The 21,330-nt window shown below is 35.0% G+C and overlaps 1 long non-coding RNA gene across 1 annotated transcript; it reads left to right on the forward strand.

The window, feature by feature from the left end:
- The first annotated feature begins 536 nt into the window (after positions 1-536).
- On the forward strand, positions 537-6,694 carry LOC310899837. Its single transcript, XR_014584705.1, has 5 exons — positions 537-757; positions 957-1,053; positions 1,705-1,892; positions 4,674-4,796; positions 4,900-6,694. It is a non-coding gene; the product is annotated as an uncharacterized lncRNA (long non-coding RNA).
- Positions 6,695-21,330: the final 14,636 nt, after the last annotated feature.

Consider the following 21,330-nt stretch of genomic DNA (forward strand, 5'->3'; position numbering starts at 1 on the left):
TTGTACATGCATTGGTTTCTGTTCAACAAGGCCAACAGGCAAAAGTATTGATCTCCTAAAACACATCCTTTCTTAAGGGAATGCTGCAGAGATTTTTAGAATCATAAACTCATCAGAGATAGGCTCTTTGCACTGCTAGAACTGTAGATGCTGTGTAAAATGCACAGCGGGTAGTTGTTAGCTTTTAAGACTCCTTTAGTGTCTTTTCCACCTTGAGCAAGAAATAGAAAGTACTTTTAAACTCACAAGATTTTATTTTTTTTTTTTTAACAAAAACAACATGGACTTATGGAAATAAATGACAAAAAGCTAATTGCAATTTGATAATGTTTCTTTCCTTAGCCAATGGTTAGACAAAGAATCAGCTGACCTGAACTTAAAAAAACAGCCACTGCCCAAAGAGAAGCTAACATTATGAAAAAAAGAAATATCCTTAAATAGCTTCTTAGACTTATCAGACAGATATATTTTACTTGTGTCATATCTCCAGAAAGAGGACGTATTTACAAATGTTCATATTATTCTGTAGAGGAAATATATATATACTGTGTGTTGTGTATTTATATGTCTGAATAGGATGTGGTGAATCTGAATCTGTCATCAGGCCTGATGGATTAGTTCTGATGGCCACATCAGAATAAAGGGTTGCCTAACAAAAACTGTGTGCCAGCAAGAAGTTTGTCATCAGCTGGTAGGAGAAGGTAGTGCTATTTCAACCCCCAACATTTCAAAATGACTCTGCTGTTCCAGAAATAAGGTACTACTATTTTTTTTTTTTTTTTTGATAAAGGAAACTCATAGAATAAAAAAGTTTACTATCACTTTAGTGTGCTGAAGAAATATTTTATGCCTGTCTAATTTTGTCTTATTCTATGAAGTAATCCAGCATTATGTCAGCTAAAATCCTTGGTTAAATTTTCTCACTTCTTGTCTATTTCTTTTTCTGCTGCCTTGAGCACTCTCTGTACCCTGGCAAGAGGTCCCTGCTTTGTGATACAGAGGACAAAATTCTGAAGTTGATGAAAAACTCCCATTGAGTTCTACAGTGTCAAGGTGAGAACCTCACATCTAACTCAGCTTCTGCTGTTGTTTCAAGTTACTTTTCAATTTGTTCCTCTTGACTTTAAAAACTTTAATGCACTTGTTCCATATTGCTTTGTTGTGTCTTTATGCTTTATTTCTTTCTTAAGTTTCATGCTATCTGAAAACCTCCTTCCTGTTTCTCTGCCTCATTGACTTACCATTCCATTGCAATTCTCAAAGGAAAATACATAGTTTCTCTGTTACCAAACTAGGGTCTGAGTCTAATCTCTGAGTAATTCTGTACTGGTGTAAAGAATATTGATTTCAGTGGTTTTAGTTTCAATTTACACCACTGAAAGAAGGATGTGACTGTGGACATCATTTCTCTGTTTCTGTTATATTATTATCTTATTCTGGAAGAGTATTATCTACCTTTGTAAAACCTTTGGGATGCAATTTGTATGAACCACACTATACATAATAAAGTTGAATTGTTATGTTTTGACTTGCTTTAAAGATAAAGCACTAGATTTTCATCCCAGTCTTAACTAGATCTCTCCCTTTGTATTGATTTCTTTAGGCAGCCAAGTGTGAAGAATGTGGGAGATGTCTGTAATAGTTTATTAATATTATGTGGTCTATTTGTTTGCCTGATTATTATAGTTGTGTTTTTTCCTGCAGATTACAAGGTGGTTAATTCAAGCAGAGAGTCCTTTGGGCCATAGAATTCATTCCCAAACTTAGAGAGTGCGGGTACTACAAAGCATGGAATTTACCTGTAACTACTCACGTTTCTCAACCTGGTTTATAAAATGCAGACGTTCCCTAAATTCTAGGGTCACTCAGCTATTACAGAAGGAATTTGGTCGGTTGGTATTGTTTTATTATTATTTTATTTGATTGTTTTGCTGATCTTTTTGGCTCTTTTTTTTTTTTCCTTACATTATATATTTTGTTCCTGGCCCTTCTTTATGATGAAATGCAATGCTTATTAGGTCATAACTCCTGGAAAAAATATTCTGTAAGGGAAGGAGCCCTATTAGATTTATTAAATTCTGCTGTGTACCACTGTAGTGCTGGGACCAACTGAAAGCAGTAGAATCATTCCATTCTACTACAGAGTAGAGGAATTAGAATCTACAGTCAGAGAGCATGGGGATGACAACCTGAAAGCAGATCTGATTTACAGGTGTGCAAAAGGTAACCAGAAATAGTTGAAGTATTTATTAATGGTATTATCCATTATTAATTTACATTAATATATTAATAGTGAATCCTTCATAAGCTGATTTGGACTTTTTTCTATTATCTTTGTCATTCAGGGGTACTCACTGAGAGGTATGAAGGAACAATTTTCACTGGAGCTCATTTCTAAACTGCTGGCTTTGTGTATACATTGCTTGGTATTTGCTATTCATAGCATGCAACAGATCACCTGAGCTTAATGGTGTTGTTTCTGCTCCCTGACTAGATGACTAAAAATTTATAAGACTAACCAATGCTGTATAATGAACTTTAGATGAGATTTTCATACCAAGCTAAATCAAGCCAAATTTGAAAAAACTTTCAATATATTATCCATGAATACAAGATAGATGTCCAGTTACTCATGAAAGAATGAAAAAGAGACTTACATAGATCCACAGTCAGAACTATACATACAACCTCCTGAAATCAGATTGTGCTTTATTATCAAAAAGGCTCTTATGTAACTTAAATTTTGTCATTTAATTTCAGTCCCAAATTACTGATATTAAAAGGAACACTGTTTTAAAATATGGCAAAGACATTAGGAAATAAATTTATGTGCAGTATATGGTACCTCTACTTATCAATCTTTAATATTTATTTTAATGGACTTCTGATTTTAAATAGCCACAAAAAGACTTAATTTGGCTTTTTCAGTGTCTGTACATTGTCTATTGTCTTTTACATACAATACAGAATCATCAAACTAAAACAAAAGCAGAAAGTATAAAATATAAATTCAGAAAGTCAAATTAAAATATAAAAGCAGAAAAAGTGTTGTGCAGAACACATTTAGAATTGGATTTTTTAAAAATCATCTCAAATGGAGTTTAATCTGATGAAGTAGGATTTCTAAAGTCAAGAAGACTGACATGCTATAGAAGTAGTCAGAATAAAAATTTTAATGGTACTCTCCTTCCCACATCTCTATAATGCTCATGGATCACTTACAGTTTAACTCTCTTATTCCAGACTCTAAACTAAATGCCAGACCTCATAAATATGAAAAGTCTTTTCCTTTCTACATAAATTTATTCTAGTAGGTAGCAGGGATGAGATTTAACAAGATAAAGACTTGGAGCCTTGTTTCACTGAAGTAAATGGAAAGTTTTCTGTTGAATTCCATAATCTCTGACAGTAAGGTAGTATCTCAGATGCTGGAACTGTAATGACAGCCTTTAAAATGCATACATTTAAGATTCTGTGTGGTAAAACTGTGGATGAAAATTTGTGAATGTTTTTTATTTATACAGCTGGTGGAAACAAATTATTCTATTAATATTGGAGACAAAAATGGCTGGAAAAAGTTGGACTTTATATGATATCTAGCCATTATATTTTGAATTACCAATAAAGACAACCAAAAAATAGTTCAGTTTGGGCTTTATAGTGCACTTTTTTGTTGAAGGTAAGAATCTAATTCTGGTTACCTGAAGATATTGGTATTTCCTGTTAATAACACTCATTTAGGGAAAGGCCTTACAGAATATAGTGTAGATTAAACCAAACATTGCAAAAATGAATAGACTATTACAGAAATATTTTATAATTTATATATATATATTCAAATATAATTTATATTTACTGAAAAATAAGACCCTTTAAAATGATTTAAAAAAAACCACACCTATTTAATTTTCTTTATAATTTTAGAGTACGGCTATGACTTTTATCTTAATATTTTAGGCTGGCTAAAATTCTTTATTTGTTATTATTTGTGTAGTTAAATTCTACAGAACTATTCAATGCAAAGAGTTCAGAGTAAAAAGTCTATCACAAAACACTCGTTTACTCCAAACTATTTTCAATACAATGCGACAATAGAACATTTTGTAGCTAATAGGATATCCACTTTAAAAACAAAGAAGTAATGAACTAATGTTGCTTTTAATCAATCTTACATTTTTTTCTGGTGATGTGTGCAGTATTTTAATGTATATTATATCACAATTACTTGAAGCAGCATGGAGCAGTATCAGAGATTATTCTTTCTAGGGTGCATCCTTGCTTTCTACCTATATCTGGTTTGACATTTTGATGGATACAGTTCAGATAACCACTGCTGGTCAATAATTTCATTTATCCATAGGTCGTTTCAACCATGACTAATTTATTATTTTGCATCTGTGTAGATGCTGTCTTCCTCTGCTCTCAGTCCCCTCACATAAGTAGTTCTCGGTGAATTATAAATAATGAGGACAACACAAATTTTTTTTTAATGAACATTTCTTGTGTGATTGTAATAATCAACTTTATTGCTCAGTTCAGTCAAGCTTCTTCCTACATAAGAAAGAAGTGGAAAGGTGCAAGGGACTAAATACCCATACTACTATAATAAGTGCTTTAATGTATCTAAAATCCCTCCTTCTGTGAGCCAGAGAAATATTACCTTCACCTTGCAGATGAGAACCTCTGTTTGTGCAAGACCAGATATGAAATCTGTTGCTCAGCCAGGAGCCATAATTGGAACTCTCGTATCTCAGAGTACCATTCAAGTACCTGGATGACCGTCTGCCTCTCTTTAGGTATATTACTCTTCTTCCAACATACTTAATTGATTATTATGTACTAAGTCAAACGTTTTCTCTGGAGCAAGGTTTAAGCACCACTTTTTTTTTTTTTTTTCAGAAACTCCACAGATCAATAAGGCTATGTGACAGGTACAGGAGAGATTCTAAGTACTGAGCAGTATGATAGAGAGCAATCTAAAGTCATAACTGACATTCGGAAATGATGGGTAACATAGGTTTAACAGTTTGTGGACAATTTAGGCCAGAGTGAGCAATGGTGAAAGAGGTGTTTTCTTCCACTCAGTCCTTAGAGCCACAATGGGACAATTCCAACTCTGTACTTTTGAAAAACCCTATTCAGCGCTGAAAGAACTTGAAGTACATGTGGAAAAAGTTAGAGAAACAGTTTGTACCTCTCAAATATCACTTCTTTGTTTCTAAGGTATGAGACATAAATGTTTTCCAAATATGTAAGTCACCCCGAAGTTGTAGTAAATACAAAACTGACACTAACACTTGATTTCATGATAACTAAGTATGAAGTACACTTGAACTAAAATAAGGTGGTTTTTTTGTTTGTTTCATTTTAATGCTTTAACCCTACAAAGGAAAAATTGTATTGGCTTTGCAAAGTTTGTAAATCTAGTTTTCAAGCCTCTACAAAACCTCTTTTCATTCCACCTCTGTGTCTTTGATTTTTTTGTAGTGTCTCCCAGAAATTATTAAAGTAGATACACTTTCTTAAACGTGACTTGGTGAGGTGCAAGAACATTACTGTCTTTTTAAAAACTCATGAACAAGGAGAACTGTGCTCTAGAAGACGTATCTGATAAAGTGCTTTTGCAGATAAGATAATTTGGTAACTGATTTTCTAGACAAGTGGAATGAGGTAGATCTAATCTTGAACTTCAGAAAGGCTTTTAGTATGATTCTTTCCTATTGTAAGCCAAATACCTTGGAGGATAGGAGAACTGGACACCGAAAATAGTAAAAAAAAAAAAAAAAAAAAAAGGTTCTTAGACTTGAAAATCGTATTTTGTCATTAGCCGTATACTGCCTATCAGTCTGGTATGGAAGAAAATTTTATTTTTTCACTCACTCACACCTGCTTATTTTAAACTTATAAGTAGACATTAATTACTTCTGTGGATATCACCAGGCAGAGATTCTTATAATACTGATGTCTTCATGTGTGTAACTAAAGGAACATGCTATAGATTTTTTTTTTTTCTCTAAGCTCTAACGGATTTATTCCCTCTTAATTAAATTCCCTGTATTCAAGACAAGAACTGAGCTTTATGGACATTTTATTTGAGAAGCTAATAACGTGTCACCTTCAAAAACACTTTGAAACGTGTAGAAAACACAGGAGAAAATAATCTCATCAACAGTCATAGTTCTGCTTTGGAAATGTTTCTGATAAAGCATCTTTTACTTCACTACACTTAAAGGGTCTCCTTGGGATAAAAATAAATAAATAAATAAATAAAAATAATTTTTTTATACTATTCTATTTCATTCTGTTCAATTGTTTGGCATGATACTCTGTTCTCTGTACAGGTCTTGTACATACATAATTACTACTTGAGCACCAGGCTAGTGAAATATATTTTTATGCCACCACGATCAGAGCCAATACCACTTTGCATCCTCTTACCCCATAATGTGTAAAATGCAAAGTTGAAATGTACAGAATTCAAATCTAAGGAACTGGTTCTAAGTTTTAATCCCCTATCAAAGAATAATCTAAAATACAGATCTTTTGTAGTCCTGAGTCATCTGTAATAGATCCTACTGGCAGCCATATTTATTTGATGTCTATCTGTGCTTGACAATTGTATTAATCCATGTTTATTGTCCCACCACTACCTAAGATTCCCTCTGTGCAGGAATATGAACCCAGAGCAGATTGAAAAGGTCAAAGGCAGAAAGAAAGTTATCCTAGAACAAGAATGAGATGCATTTGTATACAAAATTTCCAAACATAACCTGTGCCAATGTTATAACTGCTTCGTCAAGATAACATTCCATCACAGTGAAAGCTTATTGTAAGGAAAGAGAATAATATAATGGTGAGAGGGAACAGTAAAATATTAGTGGATAAAGGTTTTGATTGCAAGAAAAGGCTGCCCATTTGCAATAGAAAGATGATGAAACAAAAACCACAGGAACGCACAAGTGGAACAAGATGCACGTGTGAGAGTAAGAACCATGAGCTGGGAGTGTTTGGTTAACAATAGGCTACCATCTACAATGAAAGAAAGGGAACATACAGATTTTGCTTTGGGCCTTAGAGATTTTAAAAGGAGTAGAATGGATACTAGCAGAAGCTTTGTTTAATAGGATTGAGATAGCAGAAAAGCACTAGTTACTATTAAATTATGACGGGAAAAAAAAAAAAAACATTTCACAGCTTATATTTAAACTGCAATTAAGATTGGTAGCTCCTTCTGAAAAGAAATATATCCATTCCTCTAATACAGGACAATTTGCCAGACTAAATTTAACCTTTTTATACAATAGTATTTCTGACAAATAGAGACAGATTATTTATTCAATATATGGGCTTGAATATTTGTTACCTTCTGTCTAAATCTGCTTTTAACCATGCAAACTGGTCTTAATACTGGGACCTGCACAGGTCTCCAGCTGCAACCCCCTGAGTTCTTGGAAAGGCAAAGGGGAATTTTGGGGATGTCTTCAGCTGCTCCTGACTCTCACGTCCAAACTCCTTTGTGTTAGAAAAAAGCAGTTGGTGCAGGTCCTCTCAAGCATTTGTTTCCTCTACACCCTCTACTTCTCCTCCTTAATAAATGAGAAGGAGATAAGATAGAAAAACCTCACTGCAATAAAGTTATTCAGAGAAATGAAACAAAACTTGAACAGGATTTTTCATCCCCTTCTTTCATTCCTTCCCATCTTTGTTCATACGATATTCATTATATTTTTTGAAAGATAGGTGGAAAACATAATTCACTCTCATATATAGTATGAAAGGAAGCTTTCAAAAGGCTAATGAAACAGAGAAATTGCTTCAGATCAGTTTGCTCATGAAAAAAATAAAAATAAAAATAAAAATAAAAATAAAAATGGACCACCTGTAACAGTGCTAAAGCCAGTGAAATGAGTGACCTGCTGCAGAAGTTAGCTGCACTGTTCAAAAATTCTTCATGGTCTGTTCTATTAGTTTTGCAAAAGCTAACATTAGATATGCTGGTCACAGCTATATGGAATTACAGGAACTGCTACATTAAAATGCCACAGATGAGATTGTTCTTCGGGACTGTACTGTGCCATTAAAGTGGTCTTGAAGTACTTCTGTGCCTGCCCAGAAGTCTGTCTGCATCAACCTCTCAGCCAGACAGCAGAACCTTAGCATGCTCTGCTTATTGTGGTTTACAAAATCCATGAAAAAACAGCTTTTTTCAAAATCAACATTCTTGGAGCCTGAGGACTGAAATAATTTCCTTCCTGTAGGTACATATTTCTCTAGCAATAGAAAAGAAATTGTTTTCTTCTTCACCTTCATGAACAGGATATATGTACAGAGGAAAGAGTCAACACAGTGACTGGAGTAAAACAAACAGGGGAAGATTTCCTGAAGTTCCCTTAGGGGGACTATCAGCACCTGAGGGGAGAGCATCAGGTCTCCCTGTGGGCCATGGGGACTGCCCACGGTGGCAGGGCCTGGAATCCAGGGCCCATTCCACGTCCTCAGCCAGTGGGGAAGCAGGGGGCACTGGGACACCCCAGTGCAAGGCACCAGCCACTTCCCTGGGACCTGGGATGGGGATTGATGAGGCCAGGGAGGGATGTGGGCCTGCAGATGGGCCTGGCTTGGCAGGGGCCATGGATATTTTGTGGGAATACACGTCAGGAACAAGCAGAGGTACAGACAAATAGAACTTCTTTGTAAAACTGAGTATCTGTGGAAAATGTTTTTTTCCATGTCCTAATAGAAACAAAAGCTTTTTTTTTTTTTTTTTCCCAGAGTTAATTTACTGCAGAAACAGAATTGCAGAGAGTCTGCACAAAAGAACAGAACAGAAGATGGAGATGACAGATAATAAAGACAAGATATATATAGTAAGTTTCGAGGTTAAAAAAAAAGAACAGAAGTTCAGGCAAATGTGATACTTTAAAATACTGAATGTTCAAAAGACATTATACTGAGATATGACACATGGTTGTGATACTAGGGATATTTGAATACATCAAATCAAATTTATACATGTCATACGTATCTTTAGGACTGACTAGAGACTATATTACTGCTTTAATAGTTAAGCACTTCATAAAGGAACCAGTGTGAGTGAAAGGTAATTAAATATCCGTAGCACAAGTAATACATCATTAAGTTATTAAGTAATATCTCTGTAAGTCCAATACATAGGAAAGCACACATGCTTAAGCATACGTACATATTGCTGTCCTACCAAAACAGCATCTGGGGGTTTGACCTGTTTCAAGGAGACTGGAATATAAGGGATTGATGTAACATGAAACAAACAAACAGTTTTATGGTGAAAAGCCACACAATACAAAGATGCAAAAAGCAAAAGATAAAACCACATGCAAGGAATTTTAGTTGCATCAGACTACTGGTTGCTTTGTTAGCAACTGTGAGTTCTTTCATATTTTAAGATAATAATATTTTTGTTATGATTGGATAGCTCAAAGGAAAAAGAATAACGGGGGAACTTGCTAAATATATTACCTATCTGTGTACTAGTGCAAAGTGTATCAAGAACAAATGGCAAAGACTAAAGGTCTTAGTGTGTAAACAAACCTTAATTAGCCTCTCAGAGACTTAGAAGCCTATATCAGAAGTACAAAAATGGGTAGGAAGAAAAGAATGCTTTTATAGTATAACAAAAATCTTTATGTTTTCTCTGAAGCTCAGAAAGATGTGAGAAAAAGACCTATTAAAAGCCTGTAAATAAAGACAAAAAGGGGAATAGAACAAATTAGTATTATAGTAGGGGAGAATAAGACTGATGCACCTAATTTCAGATGAAAGACATGGCCTACTGGTAAAAGGCAAATGAGCATTATAAACAGGCACAGTTTACCAGTAAGTTTTGGAAGAAATTTTGAGTTTTTTAAAAAGAACACTAAAAAAAAACCTCAGGCTGTGCTATCTGCAAGATGTTTCTGAGTCAAGTGAAGGAAATATTTGTAAATGGGTAAGACTGTCAAAAATATCAAATTAATAATTCTCTGTAAATTAATGTTCAAGTGGAGCAAAATAATAGCAATGGATTAAAAATACAAATTTCAGCCAGGCAGATGGGCTCCATGGAAAGAACTTCTAATGAGAGAAAGGAAGTAATATTAAGTTCAGAATAAGTATGCAACTCAGAGGGACTTATTCTTCAAGTGGTATGTGGTTTTATGACAACAAGCAGATAAACTGGAAAAAATGCAGAGGAGAAAAGCAAGAGTGATGAATGACTTAAAATGATTTGGATATTAGGAAAAGCTTTTTTCACAGAAAGGGTGGGCCAGCACTGAACAGGCTCCCCAGGGAAGTGGTTATGACACCAAGCTTGATGGAGTTCAAGAATCATTTGGACAATGCTCTCAGAAATATAGTTTAATTTTTAGGTAGTCCTGTGTGAAGCCAGGATTTGGACTCAATGATCCTTGTGGGTCCCTTCTAATTCAGGATATTTTATATTCTATTCTATATTCCAAATAAATCCAACATGTCTCAGTCCCTTGCATATCATAGAATCATAGAATCGTAGAATCATAGAATCAGAAAATGGCTTGGCTTGGAAGGGACATTAAAGATCATCTAACTCCAACCCCCCTGCCATAGACAGGGATGCTACCCACTAGATCAGATTTTCCAAGGTCTCATCCAACCTGGCCTTGAACACCTCTGTGGATGGGGCATCCACAGCTTCTCTTGGCAACCTGTTCCAATGCCTCACTACCCTTACAGTGAAGAATTTCCACCTAACATCTAGTCTAAATCCATCCTCTTTTTGTTTAAGACCATCCCCCCTTACCCTATCATTACGCACCCGAGTAAAGAGTCCTTCTCCATCTTTTTTATAAGACATGTTTAAGTATTTATAGGTCGCAATGAGATCTCCCTGGAGCCTTCTTTTCTCCAGGCTGAACATCCCCAGCTCTCTCAGCCTTTCTTTGTAGGAGGGGTGCTCCATTCCTCTGTTCATCTTTGTAGCCCACCGCTGAACCCTAACAGGTCAACATCCTTCTTGTGCTGAGGGCCCCAGACCTGGATGCAGTACTTCAAGTGGGGCCTCACAAGGGCAGAATAGAGGGGGACAATCAACTCCCTCAACCTGCTGGTCACACCTCTTTTGTTGCAGCCCAGGTTGCAGTTGGCCTTCTGGGCTGCAAGCGTGCACTTCTGGCTTATGTCGAGACTTTCATCCACCAGAACCCCCTAGTCTCTCTCTGCAGGGCTGCTCTCAATGAGTTCTTCTCCCAGTCTATATCGTGTCTGGGATTGCCCTGACCCAGATGCAGCACCTTGCACTTGGACTTGTTGAACCTCATGCAGTTCACATGGACCCACTTCTCCAGCCTGTCCAGGTCCCTTTGAATGACGTCTCTTCCTTCTGTTGTATCAACTGCACCACTCAGCTTGATGTCATCTGTAAACCTGCTGAAGATGCACTCAATCCTATCGTCTATGTCATTGATGAAGATATCTCATCCTTCTTTTCCTTTTCATATCTCATTTTTTCTCTGTCTTTCACATGCATATGCACACCCATGCCATCTCTTTCTCTTTGGCTCACTCTTACATTTATATATTTCTGGCATCAAGATCATTTTTGAATGGAAAAGGAAGCAATAAGGCAGTTTGAACCATGAGGTCTATACCCACACTTCAACTACCCAGAGAATTATAAATTGTCATGACACTGAGAATACTTTCTAGAACTAAATGCAAATGAAAATACCAACAGAAAATGAAAATGTGACATAGCTGTGTTTGTCGGGGTCTTTAAGCAGGAGGATTACACTGATGATAGCATTTTACACGAATTCCTGTCTTCCAATCGTAAACATCAGAGAGTGGATGAAGTCTTGAATGTTGTTTTATTTGATTTTACTTCTGTAAAACTATTTGTGTAAGATTTACTTTATTTCTGCTTTGTTTCTACATATATAAGCACTGCCTATTCTCAATGCTTAGCTGTTTCTAAATAGTTTTTAAGATGGATTTTAACATCATATCTTTCAGTGCTTCTTGATTTCCAAAGAAGATTGTATTTTTATTCCTCATGATTCACAGATAAGAAAGTCATTCACAGATCAGAAAATGACTTGTGATGAACCTTTCCTGTGATTCATACTGAATTAAACAGAATAAAAAATTTTGGATCCCATAAGCCTATTCTGAAAATGAAGTCTTTGTAATTATATTCATCTCAATCTGAAGTCTGTACTTTAACTTGGCAACTTTAGCATGTTCATGTGAACAGTAAATTTTAATACGACAGGGATTTGGTAAACATTCTCATGATTTTGTTCCCTATGTAAAATTTTCTCACTGATTAATTTTTGTATTCCTAGAGAGTTATCAACACTAGCAGCCGCACTTAAGATTTAAAACACTTTGCCTTTCATTATGCTGTAAAAATAATTAAACATGGGAACAGAAAAGACTGATAGCTACTCTTCCAGTCTAAACTTTAAGATACAACTCTCATTTTAGTTTTTCCTGTAGAACTACAAGCAGTATATCCACAGAAGTGCTAGGAGTTCTTGATGGCTTGTATGATTTCTAAAAATAAAAAAAGTTCTGTTGAAGAAAAATAAAGACTCATTTGTAAGGGTCTTACTTCATCAAATATCTGTTGAAGACTTTGTGCTGCAGGTAAATAATATTTCCAGGGATCCCACATTCATTAATATAAATAACTATCTCAGGAAGTAGCTATATTCGAAAATCCTTTACCAAATATAAATTCAATGAGATATAGACACCTGGATTAGTCTGTGTTGTGGTTTAACCTGGCTGGCAGCTAAACACCACACAGCCGTTCGCTCACCCTCCCCCTTCCCTCTCTGGGATGGGGGAGAGAAACGGGAAAGTGAAGCCTGTGAGTTGAGATAAAGACAGTTTATTAAGACAGGAAAATAATAATAACAATAATAATAATAATAATAATGGTAATGGTAATAGTATTACTAATAATAATGTGTACGAAACAAGTGATGCACAATGCAATTGCTCACCACCCGCTGACTGATGCCCAGCCTATCCCCGAGAGGCCGGCCCCCCCACCCCGGCCAGCCACCCCTATATATTGTTTAGCATGACGTCAGATGGTATGGAATACCCCTTTGGCCAGTTTGGGTCAGCTGTCCTGGGTCTGTCCCCTCCCAGCTCCTGCTGCACCCCTAGCCTGCTCGCTGGCAGGACAGAGCGAGAAGCTGAAAAGTCCTTGGCTTGGTGTAAGCACTGCTCTGCAACTGTTAAAACATCAGCATGTTATCAGCGCTCTTCTCATCCTAATCCAAAACATAGCACCCTACCAGCTACTAGGAGGAAAATTAACTCTGTCCTAACTGAAACCAGGACAGTCTGATACTTATGTAATTATCCCACTGTCTGCCAATCATATGTCAAGACGACTTTCAAAACTATTCAGTGTGTGGATAACTTCTGCTTCTGAAAATTTTAATTTGATAAAATTCACTTAGCTGGGCAATTCTGTAAAGAGACTCAAAGATAAGGAAAATTATTGAAAAATGCTTCCCTCAAAAATATTCTGGTAAGGCAACTTATTTCTTCTTTTTTTTTTTTTTTTTCCCCCTCCGGATTGATTTCTATTAAAACAACAAACAAACAAAAAACAACAACAACAAAAAAACAACAAAAACAACCAAACACTCCCCTTTGAAAAAAAAGTGTTTTCTTCTTTAGGTTCAAATATGGTTTTGTTTGCAGAAATGTCTACTTTTCTAGCTGATGAAACTGGATCTAAACACAGAACTGGTTTTAGGTATAATTCAAATTACAATCTCAAATTCTCAGTTATCCACTTTCTCATGATGCTTGTATAGTTTTTCTTTCTAAATTGCTATGCAGGATGTAATTCCTTCAGACAGACCTCCCTTTCTAGATATTTTGTTGTGAATTAAATTAATTCCCTCCAATTTCTGTTACTGGTATTCTATATCACTTATCTTGTATTCAGTATTAGATCCCTATTTCAGTTTATTACCTCCTTCAAGGCTTGTCTGAAAGCCCTGTTGCATTTCATATAGAGGAAAACAAGACAAAGGAAAACCCAGGAAGGTTCAGAGCAACTTTTCACTACTAGCTGTGAAGAGATGACCACCTGAGTAATCAGAAGAAGAGTCTTTGAACCATCCTACTGGAACACTAATTCCATTTGAAGAAGAAACATTTTTTTTGAACAAAGTGACACAAAACAAAACAAAACAAATATGTTCATATATAGATAGAAATCAGAGCTCCTTTTGGTGCTTAAATGATGAGCTATATAGTCTGACAATAGTGTAAGTAATAAAATTAAAATGAAAACAAAAATATGAAGGCATATATAGTAGAAGAAAAAGACAATGCTGGAAATATCTTGCACATTCTGTCTGTTGTTAAACCTAGAGCTTTAGGAGCTAGCCATTTCAGCCTTGTTAAGGACTAATAGAAGTAACATGATTTCATACCTATTTTCTGAATTAGTTGTGGTAAGAATAAATTACAGCATGTTCAAGCCAAAAAATATATTTGTCTTTGGAAAAAAAAAAAAAAAAAACAAAAAAAAAGACATGGTATACTCTTACTTATCCTCGCTTTTATTTCTTTCCTTCAAAATTAGCCATGGGTGTTTGAAGGTGATAAATACTTTGACAGGTGTTAAATTACTAGCCAATACCACAGTGCTAGAAACCTTGTGAAAGCACTTGTTAAAGAAGGATTCCAGTCCAATTTTGTCAGTCAAAGTAACTACCATGATTTGACTTTTTTTTTTTTTCTTTTTCCCTAAAATTCAACATCAAACTATGTCTGAAAGTAGTATGGTCAATGAGTCTCTCGTTGCCCCTTACTGTTCAACACACAGTGGTCTGGTTTTTAAAAGGTTCTTTTAGCTGCTCTGTGATTTTTCAATTTATCTCTTTTGTTTTTTTCTTTTTATAAAAGGATTCAGAGTTGAGAGGAAAGCCAGATTTCAACTGTCCATAACAAAAACATCCAGAAATAAATCTTGACCTCTCCATGAAATATTATTTTTTTTTATCAAATAGCTGTATTGTTAGCTATATTGTTTGAATTGCAAGGAGAAAGAAATGGTCTGTTTCCAACCACAGAAGACATGGCTTTCACTTGCTGAAAGAATGAGGACTCTAATTTTAACTGAATTAGAACAGAATTTCTGACATCACCGCTGCATATCATCACTCCTTGGTAATCAGCTGCCCTGTGCTGTTGTACTTTTTTGTTTGTTTGTTTTGTTAGATTTCTGCTTCCTCAATTTCACTAATGCTATTTTTTTTTTCAGAAATATAAACCAAAGGCTGACAAAGTTCACCAGAAAATCTTTAGATACTCATGCATTTTCATGAGATTTTCCAATTAAAAAAAATATTATACATTCATTTATTTGATCAACTGTAAGATGTTGTATGGTTTGTACCACCATATACTTTTAAACTGTGAAAAGTCTAGAAATCTAGAAAACTAGTAAGGATCTAGAGAAAAAAATAAAATCCAATGGGATTGACTGTAGATCTCTAAGAAAGATATGGATTCAAGACTTTTGGGTTTAGTTAGAAAGCAATTCATTGGAAAATGTTTATATAAAAGTCCTCATTGTCTTTGGAATCATTAGTTCAACTCCTTTTTCTTGAAATTCTTGTTCCTATATTGAGCGAGAGAAACCCTCTAATCCTTTCAAAACTTGCTTTTAAATAACTATTTTTAACTAGTATTAGCTGGTCAATTGCAGGTTGACACACATGAATTAAAATACATGTATGCATTGTATACAGCTGTGTATACTTTTATTACATATGCAGATAATGATGAATTTTGCTACATCTCTGTTAGGAGAAAAAAAAAAAGAAGAAAAAAAAAAAAGAAGAAAAAAAAAAAAGAAGAAAAAAAAAAAAGAAGAGGGGTATTAGCTTCCATAAAAGTATGTTTATACAATAATAGTAGTATTGATAAACTTGGAAGTATTGGCTCACAGACGTAAAACAGGAAACAGATAAGTATAGAAATTTATTTTTTATATCTTTTTCTTTACATAAAGTTTAGCGTCACTGTAGTCATTTTTTGCAAGCTCAGAGTATGAACATTCCATTAACCTTTGGGTGAATTGTTGTGATAACTTTCCCTGGGTACTCCTCTTGCTGTGCTAACACAATCAAACTAATCACAGTGCTTGGGAAGGCCAACAACCACAGATAGATGCAAACAGGTATGAGGACTTTTCATAAAGGGATTTCAAAATGAAGTGCTTCTGAACTACTGATAAGTTCAGAGAGCTCTTTGTTCGATTAACATTCTAATTTTATGCCCCAAAGGAATATACTAAGAGGAGAATAGAAAAACAAAAACAAAAACAAAAACAAACAAAAAAAAACCTGCATTTTAATTTAATGGTAAAACAGAATAATTTATATAATAAATGTTTGAATAACCTGTTAGAAAAGTATTACTTTGATGGCAATTTAGTTTTACTAATTTGGTACTAGTGTTTCTTTCCTAACTCCAGAGTGAATGGATTAATCATATTATGTCTGACCACATCCTACATAGAAATTAACAGCAGGATGTTTTCGTAAAGATACTCAGAATCTGGTTTACCTTTCCTTGGAAAAGGGGGTCTTTGGGTCACAGGTTTCTAGATGTGTAATTTTGTAGTTTCTTGATATTAGTGTCAGAACAGGAGCTCGTGTTTTGAAAAAAAAAAAAAAAAAGGAAAATAATAATATTAAGTTCTGGACTTTTTTTCCAGCTTCTATGTCTGCCAGGGTGAGATATAGATAAAAGTAACTCAAGAATTTATCTATTCTCTCTTCGTTATGCACCTGGGTAAGAGCTAAATTTCTTCCTTCAGTGAGGTAGATAAAGGAACATAAATCCATTTTTGATATATGTTAATATAAAGTAATGGTGTTCAAATGTGTAATGTTACTTAGAAATCATGTTGCTTCATCTTTTGATCTCAGTAGCAAATGTCAAGTGTCAAGCAAATGTCAAGAATTTTAAACAAAGTTTTAACTGTCTTATGTTTCTTGCAGAAATGTAGTGTGTATATTTCTGATGTGCCAAAGTGTCAATTAGATTTTGTGCTCTGAGGAGGCAAGAATGCATACTTCTGTCCTTTTTCTTTCATTTTTGTTAATTAGTAACTTTGCTATGATATAATATAGGAAAGGCTGATGACTGTTGTAAGGAAGGTTTGGTCAAGATCAAATCATTTTGTTAAAATACCTTCATAGCATGACTGGAGATATTTTAAAAGAAAAAGTATCATTGTGTCTCTGCATTTAGTTTGATATAACATATTTGCCCTGTGATCACTAGGTTGTTCTAATCTCATTTATTTAATGAGAAATGGGGGATGCACGAAGCAGGCTATCTCTAATTCAGGAAGTGTTAAAACATATTCTCATGGGGTATTTTTTATTTACTTGTTTAACTTATGACAGGAACATATGATTGACGATATTTTCCTGAATATGTTAAAAGCAACACAACTACTTGAAAATCACAGTTACAAGTGTGTGTCCTGTTATTATTTGTCATTAGAACAGAGAATTAAAGATAATATCAAAATAACAGGTTTTATTGTATGTGTCACAAGAATCCATAGAAGAGAGCAATATTTAATTAGTTTTACTCCTGCCCTCCATTTTGCTTCTATTTTGTTGTGCCTCTCTAATTATTCAGAACACTGTTTCTTCAGGCTTACTCTCCAGAAAGAAAGCAAAATTAATTAAACACCAGGTACCTTTAGACTCCTGTCTGGCTTAATAGAGCAGAATGGATTTTAAACTAAACAGGCATCCCATGTTTCCACTTGATCAATTACTGAGAATTCATCTAACAAACTGTTCATAAACAAGAGAGTCACAGAGAGCTGATTCTGTGCAAGGGGCGCTCATCCAGCGTTTCCCTTCTGGCTAGAAAGAAGTGTCTCTGACCATTTCTGGTGATTCTTCTCTTTTTCACATGAGGAAAACATATTCCTATACTCAGATCTCGGAAGCTGATTGTACAGTTTTGCCCCTGATCTCAGCAAAATCTTCTGTCTCTCAGTGAAGAGAAAAAATACTAGGTGTTGAAGAAATGCAGCCTCCATATGTACTGGAAGCTGTTCACTTAAAATAAACAAACAAACAAACAAAATGAAAAGAAAAACTAAGCCTTACACAACATAGATATTAGGGAATTTTCCATCTAAGAAATAGCCTTTACAATTTACAGTACTAATAGCACCATATCTTTCCTCCAATATTTTTCTTGCATCATTCAGCACTTCATAAGTACTTCATCATAGTCTATCACTCATCAAGGTTGTCTGTAAGACTGCTATTGGGATTATTGTCCAGTTACCTGCAGATAGACATCACATGTCAGGCTTGGAAAACTGGTCAATTTAATAGCCTGTGTAAAGATATCTCAGCCATACACTGCATGTTTTCATCCAATGCTTGTCCCTGAAGACATGAGCCTTATGGTTTCGAAATGGGCATTTCATCAGAAATAGGTAGTTGCTCTGGTGGCAGCAACTCAAAAATTTATTTTGATCTCCAGAACAGTTGATCTGACACATCCTACAAATGTGGAATTTACTTTAACCTTTTCTTAAATGGTTCAATATTATTGTAACCTTCGAGTACTTAATATTTCACCTTTGCATGCTGTACAGAAAGAGCTGCAGAAAAGTCATACTGTCTGGACCAACATTTGATGTTTTCACACCATCCTCTTTCCACATTATTCAAAGTAGTTGATAGCTAGTGATCTTCAGAAGGTTTATTCACTACTAGCATTTTCAGTTTGAGTGGGCTGTAGATTGTGTGGAATTATCACCTCTTCTACAGTTGAACGGAACAACTGAGGGGGAGATGAGAAGACTTCAATTATTGTTCAGCCTTTACTTTTTCTACCCAACTATGCACTACAACTCTGCTACAAATTTTCCAAGGGTGATGAAAAACATTTGTAAACGGATTTAACTGCTGATGAAGTAACTATCCACACATGGGTCAGGAGATCAATTTTCTATAATTAGTGGGGGGAGAAACTGGAATTTAAGAGGCAGATACAGAAGCTGTTATCTTCTCTCATAAAAGGTTATTTATTGAAAGTTTGTGTCAGCACACTGTGTTTTCAGTACAGACTCGAACTTTATCTGGTGAATGAATTATATGGGGATGGAGGATTTCTTTGTTTTGTTTTGTTTTGTTTTGCTGGTTTCTTTCTTCTATGCATAATATAATTAAGTACCTTTTGGCTGAGGAACAATTGACCATTTCTGCTGTGTTGTTCTGTACAGAATTTGGAAATGAGAAGAAAAAAATAACATTTAATAATTGAATTATAAAGATTTTCCTCATTAACATAATGATGATAGTCTAAATGGATTTTAATGCATTGATTTGCAAGATACTTACACCATTTTCTTATGCCTCCACTAGTTGACAGTGTCCTGACTGATTTGTAAAACTTGACTTCTAGAAACTGATAAAGGTTTAGTGTAAGAATGGAAAGGGTCACTATGAGAGTAGAGAAGACAGTCAATGCTGTTACAAGATAAAGACTAGTGCAAGGACATTTAGGGTGTAATAACACTTTATTATTAAAATGAGTACTGGCAAAGTTACAGGCCTGAAAATTATTGCTTAGCTCTTATAACTGTTGCAAAGTTCTCTTTCTTTCCATAGTTCTTTACTTCCACTGGTGAAATTTTCCCAGAAAGCTAACTTTCTAGGCACAAGATTTCTATTTTTACCGTCCTGTGTGAATTTTTAAAATTGTATTTTTTAGAATTTTCTAACATTTCCAGGCTTCCTAGCCAAACTGAGAAGAAAAAAAAAAATTGCATATGATTTTTTTTAATAGAAACAGTCATAGTTCAGAAATCTTGACAATTTTAATAGAGCTTTAAAGTACAGTTTCAATTTGATATAAGATTGACGTATTGGCTTAGATTACAGAATCACAGAATTGTAGGGGTAGAAGGGACCACAAGAGATCATCGGGTCCAACCCCCCTGCCAAAGCAGGTTCCCTAGAGCAGGTTGCACAGGTAGGCGTCCAGACGGGTCTCGAATATCTCCGGAGAAGGAGACTACACAACCTCCCTGGGCAGCCTGTTCCAGTGCTCCATCACCCTCACCATGAAGTTCGTTTGCATATTGGTTACATTATTGCTTTACAGAAGCTGAAATAATGATACCTTATTTTCTCATTTCTGATGTAGAATGAAATTTCAGACTGGTACATCTCCTAGAATATATAAGAATCATAAGATTTATTAACACAGCTCCATCATAAGAGAATAAGAAACTGATGATGTCTAAAACTGAGGAGACAATAAGATGAAGCAACACTTATGAAGCATCCACTTTTCAAACTCCTTTGAAACATCACTGCAAATTAGTGCTTGATTATTCCCTAAGAAGACATCTTGATTCAAAAAGTTTCCTAATGTGAAACAAAATATATTATTTTGATTTAACTGTTGGAGATAAGTAAGACTTTGCAGGAAATACATCTTTCATAAGTGAACACCTTCTAGAGCAAATTTTCCAAGCAGTTCAAGATGCAATTAGGGCAAGAAGACAGCAATTATGTCAGATGAAATGAAATTTTTGTTTTCATTTTTATAATGAAAAGAAGTGCACAACAAATTCTTGGTTACTAAAGTTCATGTTTTATTTTTGATCCCTTGTAAGTGTGACTGCTGCTAATATTTTCCCCGACAAGTCCTCTGGACGGGAACATGCATTTTCTCCGAGTATTGAAGACTTACAGAAAATGTGTGAGAGTATTTAAATCCTCATGTTCCACCTCTCAGGAGCAGCCCAAAATTAGTGGTTTTCTTTGGAATAAGTGTCCAAACTAGAGTGTTTTGTTCATGTTTTGCTATGATAAATACCTAATGAAGTTGGGACTAAAATACAGGCCTCCCAAATAAGAATTGTAGCTGTATATGGATAAAAAAATGTTTATTCTGTCTTCCAAATGACAATTTATACATTGCAGATTATGGATGAGATTATGGATGAATAAAATTAGAATTAGGATTAGAATTATTTGAACAGTTAATACCTTCAGGTTGGAACAAGCATAAGGAAGTCTCTCAATCAACTTCACAGCAGCAGCAGCAGCACAGAACCAGACCAGGCTGCTCATGGTTATGTCCAGCTGTGTACTGAAAATCTCCAAGGAAAGGGACAGCACTACATTTCTGTGCATCCCATTCCAATATTTATGCAATTATTAATAGTAGTATTTCTTTCTCCTTTCTCCTTTCTCCTTTTTCTCCTTTTTCTCCTTTTTCTCCTTTTTCTCC

Source organism: Anser anser, assembly GCF_964211835.1.
Source record: "Anser anser genome assembly, chromosome: 5".
NCBI lineage: Eukaryota > Metazoa > Chordata > Aves > Anseriformes > Anatidae > Anser > Anser anser.